The sequence below is a fragment of the Megascapheus bottae genome, chromosome 9 (assembly GCF_031878675.1).
Source record: "Megascapheus bottae isolate mThoBot1 chromosome 9, mThoBot2.hap1, whole genome shotgun sequence".
Classification (NCBI taxonomy): Eukaryota; Metazoa; Chordata; class Mammalia; order Rodentia; family Geomyidae; genus Megascapheus; species Megascapheus bottae.
The window spans coordinates 66,978,361-67,004,733 of record NC_143517.1 but is presented as its reverse complement, the minus strand read 5'-3'; the positions used below and the strand labels follow the sequence as shown (position 1 = coordinate 67,004,733).

General features: G+C 51.0%; 1 protein-coding gene and 1 long non-coding RNA gene across 5 annotated transcripts in view; one reads left to right on the top strand and one right to left on the bottom strand.

Annotated features, from left to right (window-relative positions):
* Positions 1–26,373, top strand: part of Slc45a4 (solute carrier family 45 member 4) — a 57,637-nt gene that overhangs the window by 11,554 nt on the left and 19,710 nt on the right. The gene's annotated exons all lie outside the window — the stretch shown is intronic.
* LOC150059297 (uncharacterized) lies at positions 11,520–16,869 on the bottom strand. 2 transcript variants are annotated; one of them, XR_016536638.1, is made up of 3 exons: positions 16,532–16,869; positions 15,709–15,836; positions 11,520–11,775 (listed from the first exon to the last, which is right to left on the bottom strand). It is a non-coding gene; the product is annotated as an uncharacterized LOC150059297 (long non-coding RNA). The 2 variants fall into 2 exon arrangements; XR_016536639.1 differs by having other exon boundaries at positions 11,520–11,771.

Below are 26,373 nucleotides of genomic sequence, written 5' to 3'. Positions count from 1 at the left end.
GATTCTGGAAACAGCCCTGGAAGAATGGTTGGCAGTGCATCCCAAGTCATTTCCCCAAGCCCAGCACCTCCAACCCGGGGCCTTTTCTGTCTGACTCTGAGTGTATTCAAGCATTGCTATCCATGCACCAGGTGTGCTGCTTCCCCTCTCAACCCCACGCCAGGGTCTCCCCGAGGCAGCTCTGGAGACAAGACCTGAAAGTGGGGCTGCTGTGATGCAGTGTCTGTGTCTTTGGTTCCCTGTATGTAGCAGGTGGACGGTCTGCAGGTGGGGTGTCGCCCTACCTCTACATCACCTGGGCATCGCTTGCATCATGTGGCTGCAATTTGTGATGGCGTCTCAGCATAAGTGTGAGCTGCTGTGCCCAGGTTTCATGTCAAACACCCTCTGTTGCTGTCGACCAAGTGGTGGCCCTGACTCCGGCCGTGCCCATCGGTGCTCACAGGCCGGGAGATCTGCAGCCGATGACTCGGGTATCTCTCTCCGAGGCTTGGCCCTCAGAGAGCACAGCCTGTAGCCAAGCATTCCTACTCTGACCTGAGGCCCTGCACCAACCCATGGTCCCCTACTCTGCCCCATCTGGTCAGGTTGCCACCTTTGGGACTGACAGGCCTCTTCTTTGCCAAGGATAACTTCTAAGTTCTGGCTCTTTCTTTTTTTTTTTTTTTTTTTTTAATTGAAGTACCTGCTGCTGCAGTTTCGTTTTTCTTTTTTTGTTTTGTTTTGTTTAAAGTAGCTAGTACTAGAGTTTGACTTCAGGTCATTGTGCTTGATGTGTGCTCTGTTGGCTGCTGTTCGTCCACTTGAGCCAGGCTACTGGCCTGGCTTTTTTTTTTTTTTTTTTTTTTTTTTTTTGGTGGGTCATGGATCTTGAACTTGGCCTGGGCTCTGTCCCTGAGCTCTTCAGCTCAAGGCTACTGTCCTATCCTTGAGCCAAGCCCCACTTCCCATTTTCTAGAGGTTAACTGAAGCTAAGAGTTTCAAGTCCTTTTGTGCCAGGGCTGGCTTTGAACTTTGATCCTCAGATCTCAGCCTCCTGAGTAGCCAGGATTACAGATGTGAGCCACCAGCCCAGCTTGGCCTGGCTTATTTTTGCTAGTTATTTTGGTGATGATTTTCGTGGAACTTTCTGCCTTGGCTGGCTTCAGATTAGGATCCTCTGCATCTTAGCCCTCTGGGAAGTTAACATTACCTGTGGGAGCCACAGTGTGCTACATTCTCTGTCTGTGTCTGTCTGTCTCTCGCAGACATATATATATGAATCTGTCTTTCTCTTTCATTAGTCTTGGGATTTGAACTCAGGGCCTGGGTGCTATCCCTACACTTTTTCATTAAAGGCTAGTGCTTTACCACTTTGAGCCACAGATCCACTACTGGTTTTCTAGAGATGAATTGGAGATAGGAGTCATGGACTTTCCTGCCCAAGCTGGCTTTAAACCATGATTCTTAGATCTCAGCCTTCTGAGTAGCTAGGATTACAGGTGTGAGCCACCACCACTCAGCTTCTCCTTCTTTCCTTTTCTTCCATCTTCATTCCTTTATTCCCTTTTCTCCCTGCCTTCCTTTTCTCTTTCTGTTTCTTCCTCTGTCCTTCCCTTTCTTTCTTTCCCTCCCTTCCCCCTCTTTCTCTTTTCTCCCCCCCCCCCCTTTCTTTCTGTCTACATTGGGACTTGAACTCAGGGCCTCTCACTCTTGTTTAGCTTTTCTTCTCCAGGCTGGTACTCTACCACTTGAGCCACAGCTCCACTTCTGGCACTTTGTGGGCTAATTGGAGATAATACCCAAGCTGGATTTGAACCTTTATCCTTAGGTTTTAGTTATACTCTCCTGAGTAACTAGAATTACAGTGCCCACCTCTTTCTTTTTTCCCCTTCTCTTCTCTTGGTTTGTCGTTGTCAGAGTCCTGCTGTTTAGCCCAGGTTGGCCTCAGACCCCCAGGTTGGCCTGCACCCCCACGGCTAGCTGGCCTGCCCTTCTCAGTCAGGACAGCTTCAGGGCCTAGTAGATTGTGTGGGAAGTGTGGGGGAGGATAGTCTGTTTATTGTTGTCACATAGCCCTTGGCAATTCCAGGATGTACAGGCCATCTGCAGGTAGAAGGATGAGAAGGGAAGGCTATGGTGGAGCAGGAGAAGGGATAGGCAGATAAGGGATGTGGTCAAGCAGACTGCAGCTCAGGCTGTGCCCTGCGGTGGGGAGCTCCTACCGTGCACCCAAGAGAGAAGAGCTTGGCTGTCTGCAGCAGTGTGGTGAGGTTGGGTGATCTTGTCTTGGCTGTCTTGGACAGGTATGGGTGGACTCTGCCCTGCAGTCTCCTAGTGGGTTTCCTGCTCAATGGAGCTGTCTCCACCGCCAGTTGTATTGATGGTAGCTGTTGGTCCTGGGAAGGACAGAGGGAACTGCCTTTAGAAGAGCCCAGAGGAAGCCGGGCGTGGTAGCTCACACCTGTAATCCTTGCTGCTCAGGAGGCTGAGATCTGAATCAAGGTTCAAAGCCAGCCTGGGCACAAAAAAACCTGAGACCCTTATCTCCAGTTTACCTCAAGAAAATGGGAAGTGGGGCTTGGCTCCAGGGTAGGAACTGAAGAGCACTGTGACAATGCCCAGGCCTAGGGGTAGGGTGGTAGACTTGAGCTGAGGTGCTCAGGGACAGTGCCCAGGCCATGTTCAAACCCTGTGACCCAACCCTGTGACCCACAGGGATGGGAGGGGAAGGAAGGGGAAGGGGAAGAAGAGGGATGGGTGGTGCATTCTGCCATGATTGTAACCCTGCGGGGGAAGTTTCCAGGTCTCCATGGGTATGTCAGGAGAATACACCCCAGGATGCCTGTGTGCTCCTCAGGGCAGTGCTGGGCAGCGAAAGCCAGGAGAGAGTGGAGCACCTGTTGGGAGGATGTCTGTGTGGCCTGAGCATCTGGCAGACAGGCTCAGGGCTCTCTGAACTGGACAGAACAAGGTTTGCTTTCTGGAATCTGGGAAAGGCAGTGCCAAACCCCTTGCTTAAACATACTGATTAGATGGTGGGTTTGTGGGGGGGGGAGTCATGGGGCTTGTTCTTGGCTTGGGCGCTGTCCCTGAGTTCTTCAGCTCCAGGCTACCGTCCTACCCTTGAGCCAAGCCCCACTTGCCTTTTCTAGAGGTTAGGTGGAGATAAGAGTCTCAGGTCCTTTTGTGCCCAGGCTAGCTTTGAACCTTGATCCTCAGATCTCAGTCTCCTGAGGAGCTAGGATTGCAGGCATGAGCCACTGCGCCTGGCTTTAGATGGTTGTTTTTTCTGTATATGGCTGGTGTTGATTATGAAATGTAAAAGCAGATTTTTGCTGAGTCTGTTTTGCTGGTTCAGTCTTCCTCAACTGAATCTGTGTAAAGTTTCTGCTCAGACTGGGAGCTAATGCCACATACAAACCCCAAAGCAGGCTTGCCATCACCCCACTCATCAAGCAGCTAACCTCCACCGGGGCTGGTGCAGCTCCCCTGCCTGCCCTACTGTCTTTGTCCTACTTGACAGAGCCATCCTTATTTTACTTGTAGTTGGCTGATCATGCTCCTGTCCATTCCTCTGGGGTCAGTTCTAGAAATGTGTCCCAACTAATTTCTGCCACCACCAAGCGTGTGTGCATTAGTGACAAGAGGTTCTCTTCTGATTCCACAGGCTGGTCTCCTACCCCATTTTGTTGTTTAGGGTCTTGAGGTGACGTGTCCCCTGCTTGCTCACTGTCCACACAGCATGCCATTACACTTGGTATGTTTCTCCTGCCATTTTTTTTCTTTTGGTAAAAATTGCTGGAGTAAGACCTGAGAAAGTAACAAAAGGGAGGGCCCATGTAACCAAATTAATAGAAAGATTGTCGCAACTGAATCAAAAACAAAAACTGCATAGCCTTCCTTCAGGTCTTCAGGTGGGGTCTTCTGCTCAGGGCTGTGTGCCTGTCTCAGCATTGTAGTCTCATAATTTCTGGGTGCAGTTTAGGGGCCTGTCTCCTGGTGCCCACCAGGGATGGGCCTTCTATCTCATTTCTGAGCCCGGTGAACTGCTGGTGAGCTCTGTGTCCACGGCTGGTTCTGGCTTGTTGATGATCGCTGAGAAACTCATTTCTGTATGCTCAAAGCTTTTTATTTTTTTATTTTTTTTTTGCCAGTCCTGGGGCTTGAACTCAGGGCCTGGGTTCTGTCCAAGGCTAGCACTCTACCACTTGAGTCACAGCACCACTTCTGGCCTTTTCTGTTTATATGGTACTGAGAATCAAACCCAGGGCTTCATGCATACTATGAAAATACTAAGCCCTCAGAGCTTTTTTGTATAGGTTTGTTCTTACTGTCATTGTCTTAACTGGCATTGATGCCACTGCATCTGCCACAGCACAGAATGACTGCTGACAGTTGTCTTGATGGCCACTTTGGTGTCTGAAACTTGCTTTGCCAGGAAAAGTAGAGGAGTTATAATTAGCAGCGAGTGCCACAGAAAGTCAAGGTTGTCCAAAAGAACTAGGCAAAGTCACATTGAAAAATGTGGCAGAGATAAGACTTGGCAGTAAAGAAGCTGCGGGTGGAATTTGTAGCCAAGTTGGGCCTGGTGGGTGGTGTCCTAGAGCTGCAGCTTATGAGGCTCTGAGCCCCAGGAGAGGAGTTCGGGTGAGGCCAACCCACTGCTAGGTGTGCACCCCACACAGAGTATGCTGAGACACCAAAGATGGGGCTGGCCCTTCCATTGTACCCAAGGGGTACAGTGGTGTGGTTGCGTTTCTCCCTCCTCAGCTTTCCCTCCCTCTAGACCATTACACTCTAATCAAGTGTCAGAAACTGTAGTACTTTGCATTTTTTTTGAGTTCTGTCAGTAGTTGGTGAATGTGGATGCAGAACCCAGAGATATGGAGGGCTGACTGTACAAGCACCCCTTTGTGCACAGTGTGATACCCTATAATGAAGAGGATGTTACCCCAGAAGATGTAGATTATATTTTGCATTTGTGTGTTATGGTTTCCATCGTACACTTTGTTGTATGTGTGTGTGTGTGTATACTTGCATCTATGACATACAGTATTTTGCAGTAAGTACTATAATTCATGGTTACACTATACGTCTTGTTTTAAGAAGTTCCTTGGGAAACAAAAGGTGCATGGTATACTTAATATGTGACTATTAGAGCCACATAGTACAAGAGCGAGGACTCAATATTTGCATACCCAATGCTATGGACATGGTATTGGAAATATAAACACAACTACATAGATGTAAAAGTGTATGACTCTATAGACATAATGTTTTATTATGTAGATTAATGTGTATCTATGACATATAAACCCTCAGCCTTATTTTAATTATGTTCTAAAATCTAAATGCCAGTGATTATATATAGAGACTCCCTTCTTGAATACTTGTTTGTTAAATACGTCATTTGAAATATGATGTAAAAATCAATGCTAATAAATTCTTTAAAAAAAAAAAAGTTCCCTGGGGATATGTAGCTGTCAGCGTTTGAGTTCTGCAGTAGTGCATTTTCATTTTGGTGAGGGCAGCTGGGGTTCACCAAGGTTTTTGTCCTGGAGTCTGAATCTGTCCTGCCCGGAGTTCTCTGGAAGCCCCCTCAGCGCAGGAGCTGGAGAGAGCCCTGGCTGGGCAGAGGATGCCACGGCTCTTAGTTCTCACCAGCTGCCCCTGGGTGCCTCTGCAGAGGCCACACACACAGCGGATCCCCAAAGTCTGGCTACTCTAGAGACAGGAAGTCTGATCCTGTCGAGCCAGGCATCTCCTAACGTCCTCTGGCCGCTTAGCTCTTATGAGCCCAGGAGAACCCCAGGGTCACACTTAACAAATATCACCTCCTCTCTAGGGCTGGGCATGGTGGCGTACACCTGTCATTCCAGCAGTGCAGGAGGATCAAGGCCCAAGGGGCAAAATTGAAAACTAGTTTCTGAAAAATAGCCAAAATGTGAAAGGCTAGAACGTGGTTCAAGTAGTAGAATACTTGCCCTGGGTCTGAGTTCAAACCCTAGTACTGACCCCATTCTGGCCCAGTGTGTGGAACTTGGACTGATGACACAGGATTCATGCCTTCAATCTTCCTTCATCCAGACGCTGCTCTCCATGGGAGGGCAAAAGCACAGCTGCCCTTAGCAGTGTGGCGTCCCTAGCGGCCTGGGGCTGGCTCCCTTCATGGTCACCCATCTCAGAAACCTCATGGACAGGTCCCCTATAGCCTTGTACTCTCCTTCCCCTTGGCTTTGGCCACCGTGCCCATCACTCCTTGGGGTTATTGGTGCCTCCTGGCTTGCCACCTTGGATGCCCTGCCTGTGCTTTCTTCTCTTGAATGTCTGCCCACTCTGCTCCAGGGCTCACACACTGCAGGTCACTGGTCAGTTTGTGTGTTCACTGAAGTGCATTCTGGTGAGTCGCCTTGCCCATCGCGGTGTCCCCCCCCATCCCCCTTTTCTGCCCAGTAGTGGCTCTGTGACAGGTAGCTAGATGGACACCATGGGCACAATTGCTGTCCAGTTCCTGCTGGGTGCACAGCCTGGATGCCATGCAGCAGTCGTGCTGCTCTGAGGAGGGCTAGGCCAGGTGTCTAGTTTGGGGTCCAGAAGCAAACAACAGCACACAGCTGCGGATGTGCTGAGAATGGAGGGACCCCATAGGTCCTCACCTACCCCTGGACACCTCCTCTGGAGACAGGGTGGGAGAGGGGTGTGGTGTCCGTGGCAGACAGTTCCGTCAAGAGCCGTAGCATCCTGGACAAAGCCTTGCTTCCCTAGTGGGGTCGTAGCACATGAAAAGAGGGGCGTGCACGTGCACATTGTTAAGAACGTTTTTTCCTCTTTCATGACTCTGGCTGGTTCGTACTATCATCCTGAGGGCTCCCTGCCAGCACTCACTGCCACTGCAGACAGCTGAAGGCTCACTCCCAGCTAGTTTTTCAGTGCTGCCTTGGCTAAGCATGTTCTGTGCCCATTGGCATTTGTGGCCTCTGAGCAGCAAGGGGGCTTCTCTGCTGAATTAGGGATCATGACAGCATCCTTTAGGTTGGCAGACCCCCGTACCCAGCTAGATCCCTTTGTGTACTGCTTGGCCCTCTTTGGCTTTTCTCTTGCCTTGTGGCAGTCTGCCTCCTGTGTGCACAGTGACTGCTTGTTGACCAAGATGTCCTGGCAGCTCTGGAGGGGTCCCGACTCCATGACTCCTGTCCCTTCCCTTTCTCCAGGTTCCGCGCCATTCTTAGTTACCCTTTCAGACGTGCTTTAGAAATACTTGTTACCGGCCGGGAGTTTGGCCTAGTGGTTAAAGTGCTTGCCTAGCATGCATGAAGACCCGGGTTCGATTCCTCGGTACCACATACATAGAAAAAAGCCGGAAGTGGTGCTGAGGCTCAAGTGGTAGAGCTCTAGCCTTGAGAAAGTCCAAGGACAGTGCTCAGGCCCTGAGCTCAAGCCCAGGACTGGCAAAAAAAAAAAAAAAATACTTGTTACCCATAAGGCCAGGCTGCTAGACAATATGTACCAGGCCATTCCTGTTCGGGATGTAGCAGGACTTGAATGAGGGCCTGACAGTTTTTTTCCCTCGTCATTGCTCTTGTACTTGTCAGGCTGCCTGCCTGCCTACTAAGGTAGTAGAGACGTGGGGAGAGGAGGCTCTGCTGCCAGACTGCCTTGGTTCTAATCTTGAATTTTTCAGCCAAGTGATTTCATCCTTCCTACCTCAGTTTCTCCATCTGTAATGGAACTAATGATAACACTCCCCTCCCCATACTGGATTGCTAAATGCATTAATGTGGATATAGTTTCTAGAATAGACATTGGCTCATAGGAAGTGCCTTGCAAATTTCAGCTACAATTGCTAAACACCCACTTGAAGCAGTTTAATAGACGGTGTCTGTAGAGAGCTGAAGACTCGCACCCAAACACAAGGCTTCGCTGTTCACAGCAGAAGGGCACGACACCTGGAGAAACTTGTGTGACTGAAGGTGGGCTGAGTGCACTTCTGAATGACTGTTGAAGGAGGGTTCTGAATAGTCAGAGCAGAACTGAACACTCTGAATTGGGGTGTCCCAGAGTGAATCAGAGTGGGTGGCTGGTGAAGAAGAAGGGGCGCAGTGAGGAAGACATAGGTGGTCACCTCTTCTGGCAGGTGCTGTGTGTGTCTGCTGGAGACCTCATCCATGCACTGGGGGTCCCACCTGTGCAGAGCCAGATCCAGATGCAGGAGCAGTAGAGGGACCACCCTACCTGGAAGGAAAGGAGGATTCTGGGGGGAAGAGTTGGGAGAAATTAAAATAAGAAGGGTTGCGGGGTTACGGGTGCCTGGAGGAACCTGCCGCCTCCCTTCCCCCTGAAGCCTGCGCAGGCTGGCAGTCAGCCCACTGCCTTCACAGGTCTGTGAGCCAGGGCCCATGGACAGAGTTTGAATCCGTCAGCAGTCGCTGGCCACTAGTCCAAGTGCCCAGCCCAGCAAGCATCGTTTGGCCCCCCCAGGAAGCCTTCCCTACCTGTGGCAGTCCTCAGGGAGGGTCGTGGGTGAAAGGCACCTTTACCCGTGTGCCTGCAAAGACATCCTTCTACCAAATACAGAAATAACGTTCACATTAGTAACTGACTGTCTGAACTGGCTGGGCCACTGCCTGAACCAGACAGTCCGCAGCCTGCTGGCCCTGTGGGGCTGTTCACTATAGGAGAGCTGAGCAGGGTGGAGGCACACATCCGCTTTTCTGCCCTGACAGGCAATTTTCTCCTCGAAAGTCCTCTCCTTGCCTAGGTGAGCTCACTGTCAGCCATCAGGGCAGCTGAGTCATTCTGCTATGAATCCGGACCTACCAAGAAGGTTTTGTTAGTTGTGGTCATGTTTGCTCCCTGTTAAAATTAGTCTTTTGAGGAGAGATGAGGTGTTGAGTTTACAACTGTCTATTAGGACTGCTGCCTGGCTGCCTGGTGCTGCAGGACCAGCTGGGAAGACCGGGCCTTGTTGCAGAGCCCCCTTACAGAGCTGCTGTGCTCATGCCTGTTCTGCTGGGTCTACAGAGGCTGCTGGACCTGCTGATGGTCCAGCTGGCCTGGCTTAGGGGGAGGAGAGGGGTTGTAAAGAGCACTGTTCTCCCCCTGGGGAAGGGGGATGAGGCCAGGGCAGGGTGCAGGAGTGGAGGGGCTTCTGACCTATGGGCTCATGGGGAGTCTGTGAAGACCCGTGAGCAGGTCTGTGTCCACTGTGTTGAGGTGTGCTGTGTGGAAAAGTGCTTGCTTGCTTTATCAAGGTTTTGTTTGGGGCAATGCTGATAACTAAAGCCGTAGCCTTACACCTACTAGACAAGCTCTACCACTGGCCACATCCCCAGTCCCCTAAAAAAGTGTTCTAGGGTCTCATTAGGATGTGTCTGCAGACTTGTGCAATCCCCCATGTGCTATCTCCACGGGAGTTCGAGTAAACAGAATTGGGCCACTGGCAAAACTAGGGATATTTTGGATTTGATGGTCTTTCGCTTTGGGTCACTATTCTCTGCAAAAGGTTTTGACCTGTATTCCCTTTTAGAATAGGAAGAACAGCTTATTTCTCAGAGTGGCAAATAAGGAAAAGAATGAAAGTGTCTGGAAGCGTCTGTTCCCAACAGTCTCCCAGGAGGAACATTTTTATAGACACCAGACAGCCTCGCCAGCCCTGGCCAATTTTCCATCCTGAGCGGGCTGGCAGGAGGAGCCACGGGCATCTCGGACTCGGGGCTGCCCTAGCTGCTGCAGCCCTCCAGTCTGCTTGCATCTCAGTCTTCTTGTCCAGACTGCACCATAATGCTAGCCTTGGGCTCCTTTTTCTCCTGTCACAGACCTAGAGGCCCGCAGGTGTCATCAAGCACTTTTGGAGTAGGCACTTTGTCCACTATTACAGTGTTACACTGCCCAGGTCAGTTTCTGACTTTTCTTTGGTGCCAGTTCTGGAACTTAAACTCAGCACCTAGGCACTATCCTGAGCTTCTGTTCTCAGGGCTAACACTCGGAAGCCACAGCTTTACTTTTCTGGCTTTCTGATGGACTTTCTGCCTAGAATGGCTTCTAACTATGATCCTCAGATTTCAGCCTCCAGAGTAGCCAGGATTCCAGGTGTGACCCACTGGCACCTAGCCCATCTCTGACTTTGGGTCTCTTTTAGTGGCATGTGCACCAAAGAAGCCTGCTTGGAGTATGTATGATCTGTTGTAGAGCCCATTGGAAGTATGACGTCACTGTGACTTTATTGTGAACTCCTTTTGTGCCTTAAGGCTGTCCAGCAGTGAGTAGGGCCAGTCCTGAAGCTGTGCAGTCTGGTGGCAAAAAGCTGGGGAGCAAGCAAGGCTGGGAGTTGGCCTAGTGGAAGAGTGTTTGCCTAGCATGCACGAAGACCCAGGTTCAGTTCCTTGGTACCACATACATAGGGGGGAAAAGGCTGGAAGTGGTACTGTGGCTAAAGTGGTAGAGCGCTAGCCTTGAGAAAGCCCAAGGACAGTGTACAGGACTGGTAAAAAAAAAGAAACAAGGAAGGAAGGGAAGAAAGAAAGAAAGGGAAAGGAAAGAAAAGCAAAGCTGAGGGGCCCTTGTTGGTGCCCTTTGTGCATCTTGCCCTGGAACCATCTATAGGGAGGCTGAGCTAGAGCCAACAAAGACATAGAAGCTGCTGGATAGGCCCAGACACCTAAGGATGCAGTATTCAAGAGCATCTTCCTATTTCTTCCATTCTGCCTCCCCTGCCATGTCCCAGAACCTTGATGAGAAGCAAAGAAACAGGTCTGGGGTCTCAGGTTAAGGAGGCATGTCCTCCCACAGGAGGCCAGGCTCCAGGTCAGAGGACACTGTAGCCAGTCACCCACAGAGGAACGACTGAGCACGGCTCTTTCTAGCACAGAGCACCTGCTACAGGTGTCTTGGTCTTGGCTCCCAAAATCCTAAGTAAGGACAAGCCACCAGCGCCTGGCTAGAAACATACACCTTTGGTAACAACTTTGGGTAAACATCCTCATGAAACCAATGATATTACGGTTATTGCTTTTTTGTTCCTTTTGGCCATTTAAGTAAAAAATTAAACTAATGTGGGTGCCGGTGGCTCACACCTGAAATCCTGAGATCTGAGGGTCGTGGTTCGTGGTTCGAATCAGCCCAGGCACTAAAGACAACCTTATCCTCCTCAGTGAACCACCAGAAAACCAGAAGTAGGGCTGTGGCTCTTGAGCTGAAGAGCTCAGGGATCGCGCCCGGGCCCAGACTTCAAATCCCATGACAGAAGAAAAAAATAAAAATTAGACTAGTTGCAGTAATATGAACTTTCCAGCTAGAGTTGTATCTCTTGGGACTTGACTTGCCTGAGGAGATTTAGCATCTTGCTGACCGGTCTGAGCTCTGAGGAGTTGGGACAGTGTTTGTGTGGCGTGGCTAGCGAGCATTAATTGGTTCTCAGGACATCCTGTGGTGATCCTGGCCCCTTTCTATACTCAGTGATGGAGGACTGGGTCTGACTGGGCCACAGCTGTTTGTGGGGCCATGCATGGGGTCCCCCGGTCCCCATGTTGTACCTTATGTTCAGTGTGGTTCATAGTAACTCTCGGGAGCCCGGGAGCCCATCTAGTCTTAGGAGGAGCAGGATTCAGGAGTCACCCCAGAGCCTTTCTTCACCATGAGATGCACGTTGCATGCACAGGACCTGCCTGGTCACATCAGGATGGCCGCTCCTACTGGTCCACTGTGTGACTTGGCTGTTTGCATTTCCCACTTGAGCTGCTGGCTACATCTTGAACTCACAGGTGAGGTGGACGTGGAGATCTGGAGTCAGCCTGGCTGTGAGGAGTCAGGGCTAGGGCTGCTGAGGGTAGCAGCAGGGGGCCCCCTCCCCAGCCACGGTGCTGCCTTGGGTCACCCTGCAGCTAAAAGCCCTTCAAGAATGAGCAACCGAAAGCCCAAGCCCGAAGGCCTCCTAGTTCCCTTGATCCCCCAAAGCATCTTAAAATCTCTAATTAAGTCTGTTTGCTGTTCTTCCTGTTTCTTTGTTTGTTGAGCACCTGGTGCGGAGCTCACCCCAGGAGACAGCGCCAGTGACTGTGGTGGGGGCCCAGGGGCTGCCCTGTCTGCCTGAGCTGAAGTTTAACAGGGATAAGTTGGGGGCGTGGCACTGTGCGAATGCAAGGAGGTTCCCTCCTGGAGGGAACTGTAAGCAGCCCAGCCCAGCCACCCTGAGGCCCTGCAATGTTTTTTCTTTCTAAAACTGCTGTTCTGGCGGCTCTCACTTCCCAAGTAGCCAAGTCCTAAACTAATATTTATGCTGCAAAGTATCCTAAAAATGCTGGCATGCAAAGTACTTGTAACAGAACTTCATTAATCTTTGAAAGGAGATTATTGTTACTTGGATAAACCAAGGCCCTCTGTACAATAGTCAGATTGTGTTTGAACTCACAGTCTCTAAACTCAACAGTTAGTTTTTGTTAACAGATGGAATTGTTCTGGCTGTTGTAAGAAGCTTCTTTCTTCCTGTGGGTTTGCCCACAAGGCTCAGGCATGGCCCTCCAGAGGTACCCTTAGATATCACTCCTTTCAGATTGGTGGGCGCCCCTGACTTGACCTCCACTAAAGCTGGAAGGACTTCCCTCTAGAGGGAACAGGAAAGAACAGTAGGTGGCCACAGTGGGGAGATGGTGCTGGGGCCATCCGAGTGTGTGCCCCAGAGAGACCCTATCTCAAGAACAAAAACAAGTTCTGCAAAACAACAATAGAGCAAATGAAAGTATCAGCTAAGGATTCCTAATTCCAGTACAAGGAGCCACTTCTGGCTTTCTTCCAAAACTTGGCCTTCACCTTCCTTGTAGTGTAGAGCATAGTTGCCTCCTGCCTACAGGGCCCCTCTCCCACCCTCCTCCTTTCACTAGCCCCGCTTTCTCTAGGCTCCGGGCACAGGAAGAGGTGAGGGGGGGGGGGTCCCAGGGACAGAGAGGCTCAGGTGGCTGTGCTGGAGCTAGAACCTCTCCTCCCCCGGCCCCTCCTCTGACTGCCTGGGCAGTGTGAACTGTCAGGGGTAGGGCCCAGCCTGGTGCAGTAGAGTAGCCACAACCCCCTTGCCTGAGCTCTTGGGAGTGTGGAATGTGTTTGTGCCCTGCAGAGACCTTGGTGAGGAATGCCAGGACTTCCTCTTTCATCAGCTGACTCTACTTTTCTTGGAGCTTGCAGTTCCTCTCTCTCCCATCCCATGGGGTGTGGCCTGCACACTGGACTATGTGAGAGGCCCTGTGCCCTGAGGGACCCTCTCCCGACCCCTCAGGTGGTTATGTCTGCCAGCTACTGCCCCAGTGCGGGAGACCCCCAGGTGGGCACCGCAGCTTATGTATCAGACTCCTGGTAGGCTGTTTTTGGGATGGACTGAGCTTCTGCAGTTGGGAAAGCATGATTTACCCCACCCCCACCCCCACATTAGGACAGGACCATCAGCATGCAAGACCCACTGCCAGGAGGGATTGCCAGAGTGTGGTGGACTGACCAGCGTGACACAAGTGCTGTATCTGACAGCAGTGACTTCTCTTCCAGAAGAGTTAAATGCAGACAGCTTCGCTCATGCGCCCGTTAGCGCACAGCGCCTGTCTGGATGTTCACAGGAAGGGTGGTGTGTCTAAGAGCAGGGCTGCCACTCCACAGCGGCAAGGGCTACTCATTCCTATGTGCTTCCATTTCCTGAAGGAGCAAGGGTTTCATGTAGGGACACAACTCAGTTGATGTTCTTTGAAATGGATCATGATGTGCTTAGCTGTGTTCTGATCTTATTTATTTACTGGTGCTACTGGGATTTGAACCCAAGGTCTTAAGCTTTTTAGGCAGGTGTTACATTATTTGAGACATGTCTCCAGCCCTTTGATACTTAACTGGATCTACATGAAGCTTCCAGAGGTGGAGGATTGGATAGCAGTCCCAGCCTTCCAGAGCAGTGGGAGAAAAGTCTCTGCACCGCTGATTGACAGGTGGCTTCACATTCCTGGTGTGCCAGGCAGCTTTGTGGAAGACCTCTGGCCCATAGTGAGCCATTCTGCCCTGCCACCTGTGCCCGCCCGGGTTGGAGGTGGCTGAGCATTCTGGCCTTGTTGCTGGCTGGCCTTATGGGAGACAGCGTCATTCTGCTGAATCCTAGGCTGAAACTGGATCCTTTGAGGCAGTGCTCATGAGTTACTGAATTGGAAAGGGGCCTATTGATGTCTTTAGCTGAGAAACCTAATCCACCTATGGGCCTCAGGCCAGGAGCAAGCTGAACAGCACCCAAACAAGTAGGGCTGCATTTTTGGGTTTTGTTTGTTGTTTTGTTTAGTTTTTGTTTTCCCTTTGACACAAGGTCTAGACTTGTAGCTCTGGCCTTGAAACTGTCATTACTTCAGGTTCCAGGTTGGCCCCACGGGGTTGAGTAAGTGCTTCTTGCCTCCAAGTAGTCCTATCCAGGAAACAGGAGCCAAAGCCTCCTCTGCCCCATATTCTGCATTTGGTAGGCTTGATGCCTTACAGTTAGGCTGACCCTGAATACTCACACGTGCAGGGCATTGTGAGAAAATTTGGTAAGTATGCAGTGGAAAACAAGCCAGTAGGGGTGCTTCCACTAGTGTAGAAAAAAGCAGGGAGCCGGGCACAGCCAGGGCCACGGGGTCCTGAGGAGCAGCCCCTTGGTCTAGTGGAAGAGGGGCGATGCAGTCCCGTCCTTACCCCACCCCGCCCCTGCACTGGGGCGGAACGCACTGTTTTCTGGGTCTGGTTCGTAAAGGCGTGCTGATGACAGGCTAGGGAAGAGTCTGCTGAGGGACTCCCCACTCCTGATTGTCATCATCTCACCCATCTGCCTCTTGGAGGATGCTTGGATTTGCATCCCAAAACCCCCAAATCTATTTAAAAATAATGCATTGTTTTGCTTTGTAAGTTAGGTCGTATGGAAGCAGCAAAAGCTAGGAAGCATGTAGAAACAACACAGCAGGTGTGTCTAACCCCGTGCCTTGTACAGATGAGGCAGTGTCCTCCTGCACTGCTGTTCCCAAGTCACTCTGTTATGTATCCGTTCAGTATCAGGTATTTCAGCATGATCATATATGGCTGTGCCACAGTTTAGCCGGTTTCCAGGGGGCCCTTGGGTGGCTCTCTGTGGCTTTGTTTCTTTCTGGAAGTCCAGGGAATGAAGCCTGTGTAGGTCCTGGCCAGGCCTTTAGTCTTAATAAGTCACACTGTCCCCTGTCAGGGAAAGTACCCATGCTGAAGAGCTGCATGTCCTGTGTCCCTGCTGCAGTGGGTTGGCGGGGTGGGGGTGGGGGTGGGAGGGGATAAAGGGGTCCTAGGAGGAAATAGGGGGCCTTGGACTTGGAAAGGGCTGCTGGGACTTGCTGGGCACTAAACCTGTTGTATTGGACATTGGCAGTGCCCTGGCTGCTTGGCCCCCAGTGTCCTCACTCACGGGCCTGGGGTTTCAGCGAAAGTCACACTGTGTCAGGAGTATGTTGGAGGCGTTGGTGACTGGTTTTTGTTTTGTTTTGGAAGTGAGAACAGATCTAGCCCTAGGCAATAACCTTATGTGAGTTTTCTTCATCCATCAAAACTTGAGTTTTTTTCCAATTGTATTTGAGTCTTAGTATTCACTCCCCATGACTTTACTTTCTGTACATTCAGCCATCTGCCATCAACCAGTCTGAAAATATTGAAAGGAAAATTCCAGAATAATTCATAGGCTGGGCACCAGTGGCTCATGCTTGTAATCCTACTTACTCAGGAGATGGAGATGTGTGAGGATCCTGGTTTGAAGCCAGCCTAAGCAGGAAGGTCCATGAGACTCTTATTTTCAAGTAACTACCAGAAGCTGGACATGGAGCTGTGATTCAAGTGTAGAGTACCAGCTGTGAACAAAAAAACGTAAAAGAGCCTTGGCTGAAGGATAAGCGGTAGCCTTGAGCTGAAGAGCTCAGGGACAGTGCCCAGGCCGAGTTAGAGCCCCATGACCCACCCACCCCCACCCCGGAAAAAAAGACTGCGTTGAAGCACCAGGATCAACACCAAACCCCCAAAGCTTTAGAGTTTTAATTTGTGCACTTTTCTGAGTATTGTAGTGAAGTCTTCTGTCTTTGCCTTGCTTTCCACCTGGACTCATGTCCCTCTTTGTCCGGTGTGTGTACACTGAGCTGTCCATCTGTGAGTCTCGTAGCTTTCTCATTCATCAGTGACTCGCAGTACTGCAGCACTTGTGATCTTGTGAGCTTCATTTTACTTTGCATAGGCAGTCATATTTGCCATTCGGATGTAGTGAAGAAAAAGCCATGAGGTTAGAAGGGGAAAGTTTCCATCTTAATAGGAAAGAACTATGCAGACGTTACCACATCACCACGTGTGATGAATGTTCAGGTGAGGTAGGAAAGACATCAGCTTGTGTGTGTGTGTGTGTGTGTGTGTGTGTGTGTGTGTGTGTGTGTGTGTATGGAGTTCACATGTGAACCCAGGGCCTTGGATGTGTCCCCCTGAGGGCAGGGGTCTGGTGGACACCCCATCTTCCCCCTCTTTAAAAGCGTCTTGTGGTTGGTAGTTTAGATAATTTCACCTCAGTTTTTGCTTGTGTATCTCTGAATCCTTCAGGACCTGGAAACCACTTTTCTTTTCTTTTATGTGTAGGTCCTCATCAAAGGATTTGATTGTTTTAGCAGTCCTGCTCCAGTCTGTGAGGTCCCTTGAATGTGGGAATTTTTGTTTCTTTCTTATTAGCACCTTGTAGTTCCAGATGTTGGGTGGCTGTGATCTGCCCCTATTTGGCTGCTGTGTGATGGATGAGAGAAGCCGAGTCTGTTTGCTCTTTGTCCTGGAGGTGGTGGGTCTTGCAGAACAGTGCTCAGCCCGAGGACCCAAGCAAAATACCCACTGGCATTTTCAACGGAAGCTGCAACGTACACTTCCTGGGCTTGCCTGGATTCCAAGCTTGCTGCTGTTTCCATGGCAGCTAAAGCTGCATTCTGACTCCAGTGACCCAACCAGCAAAAGCACTGGTGCTAGGAACAGCCCCTCATTGCCTTTTAATTAAAGAGCGATGTAGTTCTTATTCACTGATTGCTGGGGTGGCAGAGGCTGAGCAGATCAGAGGTAAGGAAGCTCATTGGTGCAGCGTATTTTCTTGGGGGCCATTTGACTGTGTTCCAATGTAACCTTGTCTTAAGTGGGCTCCTGTTACAAGCTCTCTAAAGCCAGCTAGGGTGCTACCTTGCCCCCCTTGATATTTGTGAAACTTCTAGTAGAACATGAAGAAGGTTCCACTTTAAAAGATGTTTTCATCCTTGGGAGGTTATAGCTACAAAATTGTGAGTTCAAGGTCGTCCTGAATAAGAAAGAAATTTTGTTTTAAATCCTGTCCCCTGATTGTTTTGAGTGCCTGGTTTTTGAGAGATGGAGTCTTACTGTGTTGCCCAGGCTTGTCTCAAACTTGTGGGCTCAAATGAGCCTCCAGCCTGAGCCTCTCAAGCAGCTGGGACCACAGGTATGTGCAGCTCGCGCCTGGCTTGTCTCGAAACTTAAAAAGGTAGAGTACGAAATACTTGGGTTTGACTCCATAGTAGAAGTGTCTACTTTCCTGCAAGCAGTTCAGATGAGTACATTCTGCATTTGCCTTTGGCCTGGCAGGGAGGCTGAGGCAAGAGGTGCTGGCGAACTGTGCTGAGGATGGGCTGCTGAGAAGGCAGGAGCGAGCAGCTAGACAAGTCACAGGTGAATTCCAGTCGAGATGCTGGCCTCGGGCTCTGGGAACTTCCCTGGTGGCATTATTAGCAGCCTTCATAACCATTTTTGTGGCAGCCAAGGGAATCCAGGGAGTCCATGAAAATGTTTAAAGAGACACTTGCCAGTTCAGCCAGGTCTCCCTGTCGTTGTGCTGGGCAGTCCAGTGCTGGCGTGCATGTGCGTGCGTGCGTGCGTGTGCGTGCGTGTGCGTGCATGTTTATGAAACCTGTGTGCGCGCCCACCCTGCTGTGTGCCGAGGGGCTTGAGGAGCAGTGAGTTTGGACGTGAACTTGTATGCACATCCCCACCCCGCCTATAGGTCCTGTGTGGTGCCCTTCCTGGGGTTTGTGTTAGTAGGGAGATGGCTTCATGGGCTCAAGCTCAGATTGCTGAATCCAGGTCACGTCTCTGTCAGCAGCTGGGGTCCCATCTTAAAGTGGGTTGTGGGGGCACTACATAACTGGTTCTGCGCGAGAGAGAGGCAGTGGAGACCCTGAAGGGCTCCCTCTTGCCATGAGGGTACCTGGAAGCCCCCTGGGAGCCCCTTGTCATGTATGCTTAAAAGACAGACACATGTAACACTCACCACCCCACCATGGCCTCCTCCACCACCAGATCCACAAGCTGAGTGAACTGCAGTCAGGAGGGCAGGAATGAAGCTGTCACAACCTCTGCGGCTGAAGTGTCCTTGACAGTCTGTGGGCTGGGGGTATAGCTCAGGTGACAGTGTGGTTTCTGAGCTTGAAGCCCTGAGTTCAAATCTCAGGACGGGGGAAAGAAAAGAGAAAGATGGGTATTGGTGGCTCCCACCTATAATCCTAGTTACTCAAGAGGCCGAGATCTGAGGATCTCCCTTCAAAACCAGCCTGGTAGTCTCAGCCGAGCAAGAGACTCCATCCAGTTCAGTAGCAAAAAGCTGGATCTAGAGAAGTGACTTAGTGGTAGAGGATCAGCTGTGAGTGAAAAGGCTGAGTGAGAGTGCAAGGCCCTGAGTTCCAGTCCCAGTACTGGGAACCATTTTTTATTATTATTTCTATTTTTAACAAAAAGGTTTTTGCTCCTCATCAACAATGTGAATCCTCCGCAGGCTGGGACCTGAGGGAAGGGCCACCACCCTATCAGAATGCCATGCAACCTGCCCTGCTCCCACGTGCAGCACTGCTCTCACGACACAGCAGCAGCCACATTGGAGAGTCCTCTGAGTGGAACACACCCCACCTACCCCAGCGGCTCAGCGTCCAGTGCCTTGGTATTGGCAAGCCATGCCTTTTAGGGAGACACAGAATCACATGCCTATTTTAATTTGTTTGTTTTGTACTTCTTGGACTAGGGGTGCCCCATGTTGTCTGAGGGAGCCACCTAGCACCCAGGGTGAAGTCCCCACTGACCTGTCACACGTGTGGGAGCCAAGCCTATGGCTGACGGGTTACTGGTGTGAGCCAAGTGGGTGCTGGTCACTGCGCAGCTGTCCTGTGTTTCCTTGGCCGTTCTATACCTCACTGTTCTTTTCTTTTTCTGTGGTCATGGAACTTGAACTTAGCCAAGGCTACCACCATACCCTAGAGCCAAGCCCCACCTTCCCTTTTTTTTTTTTAATTTTTTTTTTTTTTTTCAGTCCTGGGCTTGAGGTCAAGGCTAGAGCTCTACCACTTGAGCCTCAGCACCACTTCTGGCTTTTTTTGAGTATGTGGTACAGAGGAATGGAACCTAGGTATTCATGCATGCTAGGCAAGCACTCTACCACGAGGCCAAACTCCCAGTCCCCACTTCCCGTTTTCTAGAGGTTAATTGGTCCTGGCTTTGAACCTTGATCCTCAGATCTCAGCTTCCTGAGTAGCTAGGATTACAGGCATGAGCCACCACACCCAGCTGGACCTCACTTTTCTTTTAGTTGTATTTATTGTTTGTTTTCGTGGTTTGGTCATAGGGCTTGAACTCTGGGCCTGGCCACAGCACCATTTCAGGTCCTTTTGTGCCTGGGCTGGCTTTGAACTGTGATCCTCACATTTCGGCCTCCTGAGTAGCTAGGAGTCACTGGCACCCTGCAGATGATGGATTTTTTTTAAAAAAAACTTAAGCTTCAGGGGCGGAGAGTTTGGCCTAATAGTAGAGTGCTTTCCTAGCATGCACAAAGACCTGGGTTCGATTCCTCGGTACCACATACATAGCAAAAAGCCAGAAGTGGTGCTGTGGCTCGAGTGGTAGAGCTCTAGCCTTGAGAAAGTCCAGAGACAGTGCTCAGGCCCTGAGCCCAAGCCCAGGACTGGCAAAAAAAAAACAAAAAAAAAAACTTAAGCTTTATTTTTCAAAGCAATTAAATACTTGTAGCAAAATGGAAAGGACAATATAGAGTTCCTGTACTCTCAATGCTCTCAGTCCCTTCTTCCCTCCCCCGTTATCAGCAGCCCTGGAAGGTGGATGCCCTTACCTGGAGCCAGCCTTGTCATCACCCAGAGTCCTTATTTCCTTTGTTTCCCCTGGTGTGTGTGCGTGGTCCTCCACTGTGGCTGATAGGGAGTATTCTCCCCACCCTGTCCCTTGCCTGCCCCATCACCCTGCCAGCCACTGTCCCTCACGTCTCCACAGCTCTGCCTCTTCCAAAGCACCAGAATTGGATTGCTGTCCGTTCCTTCTGTCGGGCTGACTCCTTTCCTAGCAGTACGCAGTGAAGGGCCGTCTGTCTTTCATGTGTGGTGGAGTGTTGAGCAGTGCTCACTGGCAGATGAGCCACCGGCTCTCGGCTCCCTCGAAGGACGTATTGGTGGCTGCCACACGTTGTGATGACGAGCTCCCAGGTTTCTGTGTGGACATGCGATTCCTGCATGGGGAATCCTCCGTGGGTCAGCCCTGAGGAGCTGTGTTCCAGGTGTGTGATAGCAGCTTGTTTAGTCAGATTGTGTTACTAATGTGCCTTCTGCACACATGCTTTCCTAGTCTCTAGCTTGTCTTTTCCTTCCCAATACAAATGCAACCTTAATTGTATAATGGAAGTCGTTCTCAGGAAATACCATCTTCAGTAGGATTGCCCGAATATCACATTTCACTTGTGTCCAGGGTACTTGGAGTTTCCTGATGTGATTTGGAGGAGTTTTGTGCTCCTCGTCCTCCAGCAGATGGTCCTCTGCTGTTTGTCCTTCCCACTGGTCCTGTGTAGCCCTTGCTCACCTGGAGAAGAACGGCTGGGGAGGCCTGGGGAGGTCTAGAGAGGTAGAATAGAATGTCTTCTAGAAAAATCCCTAGTGCAGCAGCCCCCAGCTTAGGATGGTTCCTCATAGCCGTATTTGAATTAAACACGGTGCCCTGTTCAAGCTAGACTCTGTGCTTGATCACATGAAGCGCCCTTCTTCCCCCTCCCCCTTTTTAACTGATTTGCAGTTGTACTCAAAAGAAATTTTTTAAAAAAATACTGACATTTCATCACAGGTAGTACTGATCTGCTAAGTGTCTCTCCACCCTTTTGTGAAAACCCATCTCCCCCAAAAAAGCACACAGTGCCCAAGAATCAGGGTTTAGAATAATGCACTTAATTGAAGGGATAAAGTGAAAATTTTCGGTTTGTCTTTAATGGAAGTTGGGCAGTGTTATGGAAAAAATGAATCAAGCATTTCCTTGTAACATCCTGAGCATCCTTTTCCCTCCAGGGCATCTCCCGGGACCATGAGCCTTTGGGTAGCAAGGTATACTCGCCTTTCTACCAGGGACCAGTTACAGACCTCCATCCTACTACTGTATCTGGGATTACGGGTGCATACCTGCTATCTGGCTTGTTTGTTTCTTTATTTTTGCCAGTCCTGGCAAAAGACTTGGGGTCTAAGCACTGTTCTTGGGTTTTCTCAAGGGGTAGAGCTCTACCACTTGAGCCACAGCACCACTTCCACCTTTTTCTATGTATGTGGCACTGAGGAATTGAAGCCAGATCTTTGTGTATTCTAGGCAAGTGCTCCACCATGAGGCCAAACTCTTTGCCCTATCTGGCTTATTTTGAGAGTAGGGTTTCCCTAACTTTTGCCCAGGCTGGCCTCAAATTGTAGTCCTCTTGAGTAGCTGGGATTGTAGGACTGCACCCCGTTTACAATCGTTTACTGTTGTTGGGTTTTGAGGAGGGTGATAGGTGGGTTGAAGTCAGGGCACTGAGCTTGCTGGTCAGGTGCTCTACCACCTAAGCATCATCTTCAACCCCTTCCCTCCTTTCGTTGTTGTTGTTGATAATGTAGTTGTTTTTGAGCTAATGTCTTTTTTTTCCCTGAGACAGCCTAGACCACAGTCCTCTTCCCACGTGACAGCCATGCACCACCATGCTCAGATGTTGGTGGAGATGAGGTCTCCCTAACTTTGTCTAGGCTGGCCTTGCACTACTTCAATCCCGATCTTGGCTGCCATGAGTAGGATTACAGGAGTGAGCCTCTGCTCCCTGAGGGACCGGTCTTTCACTTGAACTTGAACTTTTGATCTTTACAAAAGATCTAGTGACATGGTAAGATGCTGTTTGTGTCGTGGTTATTTCGTTTATCTTTGCATTGTAGATGTGGGTAGCTGGCTCTGCACGTTGCCCTTGCTAGGCCAGTGCTCTACCACAGGAGCTACATGTCCAGGATGGCAATGTAAGAGGCTGTTGGTGGGGCAGGGCAGCAGTCACCGTCACAAGGGACGGACGCAGCTGGCCAGGGCACTGTGAAGCTAAGCCAGGTGGCTGTGTATGTTGGGCGGGGGGATTTACTTTCCAAACAGCATGGGACTTTGGAGTCCCCATGCCGTCGGGAGTCAAGGGGCATCTGTGAGGGTAGGATGTCTAGTTTACAGGGTTTTAAATGTTGAGGTGACACGGGTGTCACTCCCTAGTATTGGCTGCCACTATGGTGTGTGTAGCAAACACTCTGCACTCCCATGTGTGTGGGAGTGCATGTGCAGGAGTGTGCAAGCCAGGCAAACAAGCACTCTACCACGGGGCCAGACTCTGCTCTGTCCATCACCTCTTGGAGATTGGTGCACGGCCAGCACTCCCACACAGCAGCTTGAAGGAAGTCATGTGTTTTGGCATCCGTCACCCTCAGATTAGAACCAGGACAATAAAGGAAGTTGTTGGTGGGAACAATGGTCCTAGCACTTGTCTGAGTGCATCTGCAGATCTCACAGCCTCCTTTGTTGTCTGAGGGCTCCGCCATTGCTGGAGCAGGCTCCCAGGCCATGGACTTTTCTGGGCTGGGGCACACCTTTGCAGGACACCTCACTGGCAGCCTGATAGTAGTAGATATGTAGACGTCCCCGCAGCCAGGTGGGGCGCTCAGGAATGCAGGGTGCTTGTAGTGGGAAATGTGGCATCCTGCGGGGACCCAGGAACTCTTACCACGCTGCTGCTCCGGGGAAGCCGCAAGGTGCCTGGCACCACACGCACCAGGCTTCTTTAAGGGAAAAGCAGGCACACCCGCGAGGGTGACCACTGAGCCCACTTGGTGGGTGTGTGCCCGCCCTACAGACGCTGCCCCTGCTCCTCCTCCTCTGATGTCTTCCTCCTCTTCTCACTGCTTCTCACCTTTCCATCTCTGATGGAGATGCCAGAGACAGAATGTGGGGGAGAGGGCTGGGAAAAGGAGGGTTCCAACTCCAGGTCTGGGTGCCCAGGAGAGCCTTGCCCAAGCCCCCAAACCCGGTGCTTGCCTTCCACCAGGGGAAGGGCAGGGCCACACAGCTCCCAAGGCTCACTCTGGGGACACGAGGGACGCCTGGGGGCTTGGGGCACAGTCTACCCTCAGGTTTCGTGCAGGGCTCACCATGTTTTGGTACCAGATAGTAGATTTGTTGTCCGTTTATATTCTTTTGTCTGTTCAAAAGACTTAAGATTACAGCCAGGCACAGTAGCTCACCCTTGTAATCCTAGGGACTCAGGAGGCTGAGATCTGAGGGTCTAGGTTCAGAGCCAGCCTAGGCACTAAAGAATGTGAGACTCTTATCTCCAATTAACCACTAGAAAACAGGAAGCGGGCCTGTGGCTCCTCCTCAAGGGTGGTAGCCTTGAGCTGAGGAGCTCCTGGACAAGGCTCAGAGAGCAAGCCCCATGACCACCAAAAAAAAAAAAAAAGAATAAGATCACAAATTAAAATAGGAAAATGAAAAGGACCAGTAGTCTGAATGAGCTGGGAGGGATTCGGGAACTGGAGTGAATGAACATTACCTAGTGTCCACTGCCCAGTTAAAGATACACGGAAAGAGAAAGTCTAGTTTGGTGTCACCAGGACAAGAGGTGAGGAGGTTGGAGGTGCAGATCCAGGGTGAGGACATGGCCTGGTGTGGAGCATTTGCCCAGGAAGAACAAGGATGCGCAGAAACCATGGCAGCGCTTCTCCTGCTAAGCACTGGTGAGGAGGGGGTTAGGGGAGGCCTGGGCAGCAGAGAAGACAGGACACAGCTGTGGAGGGGACCTGCCCTCCCCATGCCAGTTTGTAAGGTGAATGGAATCTAATAAAAATACCAATGTCCCCAGAGTTAGGTACCCTGCTCTTAGGTTCACAGGCTCCTGAAGTTCTTGGTAATTTGGGAAATCCTGGGAAAGAGGCAGTGAGTGGGTGCTGACCCCAGCAGAGGCTGACAGGTTCCGGCTGTGCCTCTGCTGGAAGCAGGTGTGGGGACATGAGTGGACACCGTGGGGCGCATCACATCTTAGTAGAGGATGGGGCCCCATGGACACCGTGGGGCGCATCACATCTTAGTAGAGGATGAGGCCCCATGGAGGATGCTGGCCGTGCAAAGCCCCAGCAGCTGTCAAGAAAAGATGAAGAGGCATCTGTACCAGTATGTGGCCCTCCGTGCGGTGGTATGACCTCTTTGGGAGTATGATGGGTAAGCTTTATGTTTTGTTACTTTGTGCTCCTCCCCAGGGCTTTGCAAAAGGTTAGCGGATGAGCAGGTTGGCGTTGCCTTTAAAGTTGGGTTGATGACTGTTATCTGTGAAGAAATTTGCAGTCACCTGAGTTAGTTTTGTCCTAGCTGTTAGCCTCAGCTCTGCTGGCCACTGCAGTGGGAAAACGTCCGTGGTATGAACACTTGGGTCCACAGTGTCCCTTAGGTGACTTCTCGGGGGCAGGGGACGCTGGCAGGCTCTGAAGAGGCGAGTGGAGTGACAGCCAGGGTACCGTGTGAAGGCTGTGTGTGTGTGTACGGTAAGTGTGCTGCTCCAGAAAAGGCCACGTGCATGCACACCATTTCACAAGGACGCTGCTGCTGGCTTACAGCTTTGTGGCTGCTCAGGGTGGTTGGTGGGTGGGAATAGCTTTTCAGGGCAGACAGCTGGGTATCCTCACCCACTCTTGAGTCTGTCTTTACTGGACTTGGCTGTGTCCCACCATGAGGTGTTAGAGGTGGGGAGGGTTTGAGAGAACCCAGGGGAGGGAGGCCAGAACAGAGCCTGTGGCAGGGCCTCCTAGGGGCTTGAGTGCAGCTACTGTGGTGGCCCTGGGGCAGGCCTTCTGCTGTGGAGGAGGAGCCTTCCCTTGGCCTGGGTCCCAGGTGTTCTGAGGTAGATCTTGGACACCGTACATACATGGAGTGGACTGGGTCCTTTCCCGCCCCACAGGGACATTTCATAGGGAGACTCCACAGCAGCCCTGCTTGGATCCTCCCTCCTCACACACTTCTGCTGCTGTGGCTTCTACCCACGTACTCATGCGAACTCTGGCTTTTCCCAAGCATCTAAAGCTAATTCCACGGGCCTGAAGGCAGCTGCAGCCAGAAGCTGCGCTGCACAGGAGCCACCGCACATTACTTGCTAACTCCCAGTGAGCAGCTTAGGAACACAGCTCTCTCTGGGGAGTAGAGCTGGCACATCTGCAGCATCGCCTTCCACCCGCCATCCTCCGTCCACCTGCCTTTGTCTTGCCTATAGGGGAGCAGGGTAAGGTTGGGTGGGTGTTGGAAGCCTGTCAGCCCTCCCTTCAGCTGCCTCCTGAACAGCCACAAAGGAAGCTGCTTCCCAACCTGCATTCAGCCAGGGCAGAGGTGGGCACACTTAACCCAGTGACCCAACTCCGAGTCCTGGCTTTGCTGGCCTGACCAGCAGCCTGAGAATGGTTTCTGCTAGTATGTGTGTGTAAATCTACAGACGCCATTCCTGAGACTTGAGCTCAACACCTGGATGCTGTCCCTGAGCTTTTTTGCTTAAGGCTAGTGCTCTAGCATTTGAGCTATAGCTCAGCTTCTGGATTTTTGGTAGTTAATTGGAGCTGGCTTTGAACTGTGATCCTCAGATCTCAGCCTTCTAGGTAGCTAGGATTTCAAGCATGAGCACCAATGCCCAGCCAGTTTTTGCAGTTTTGTGGGGTTTTCGGTCAGTTGTGGGCCTTGAACTCTGGCTCTGGGCGTTGTCCCTGAGCTCTTCAGCTCGAGGCTACTCCCTTGAGCCACAGCACCACTTCCTGTTTTCTGGTGGTTAATTGGAGATGAGTCTCTTGGACTTTCCTGCCCCAGCCTGGCTTTGAACAGAGATCCTCAGTCTCCTGAGTATATAGGATTATGGGGATGAGCCACCAGCACCCAGCTAGTTTTTGTAGATCTTAAGAGTGTTTACAAAACTACTAGACAGGAACATTCAAAGCACAGATTCTCTGAGGTTCCTAGAGCCACAACTATGACTGTGACCTTGGTCACGTGGAAGGCTAGCCAGGTCTGGCCTGGTGGACTGGTTCAGAA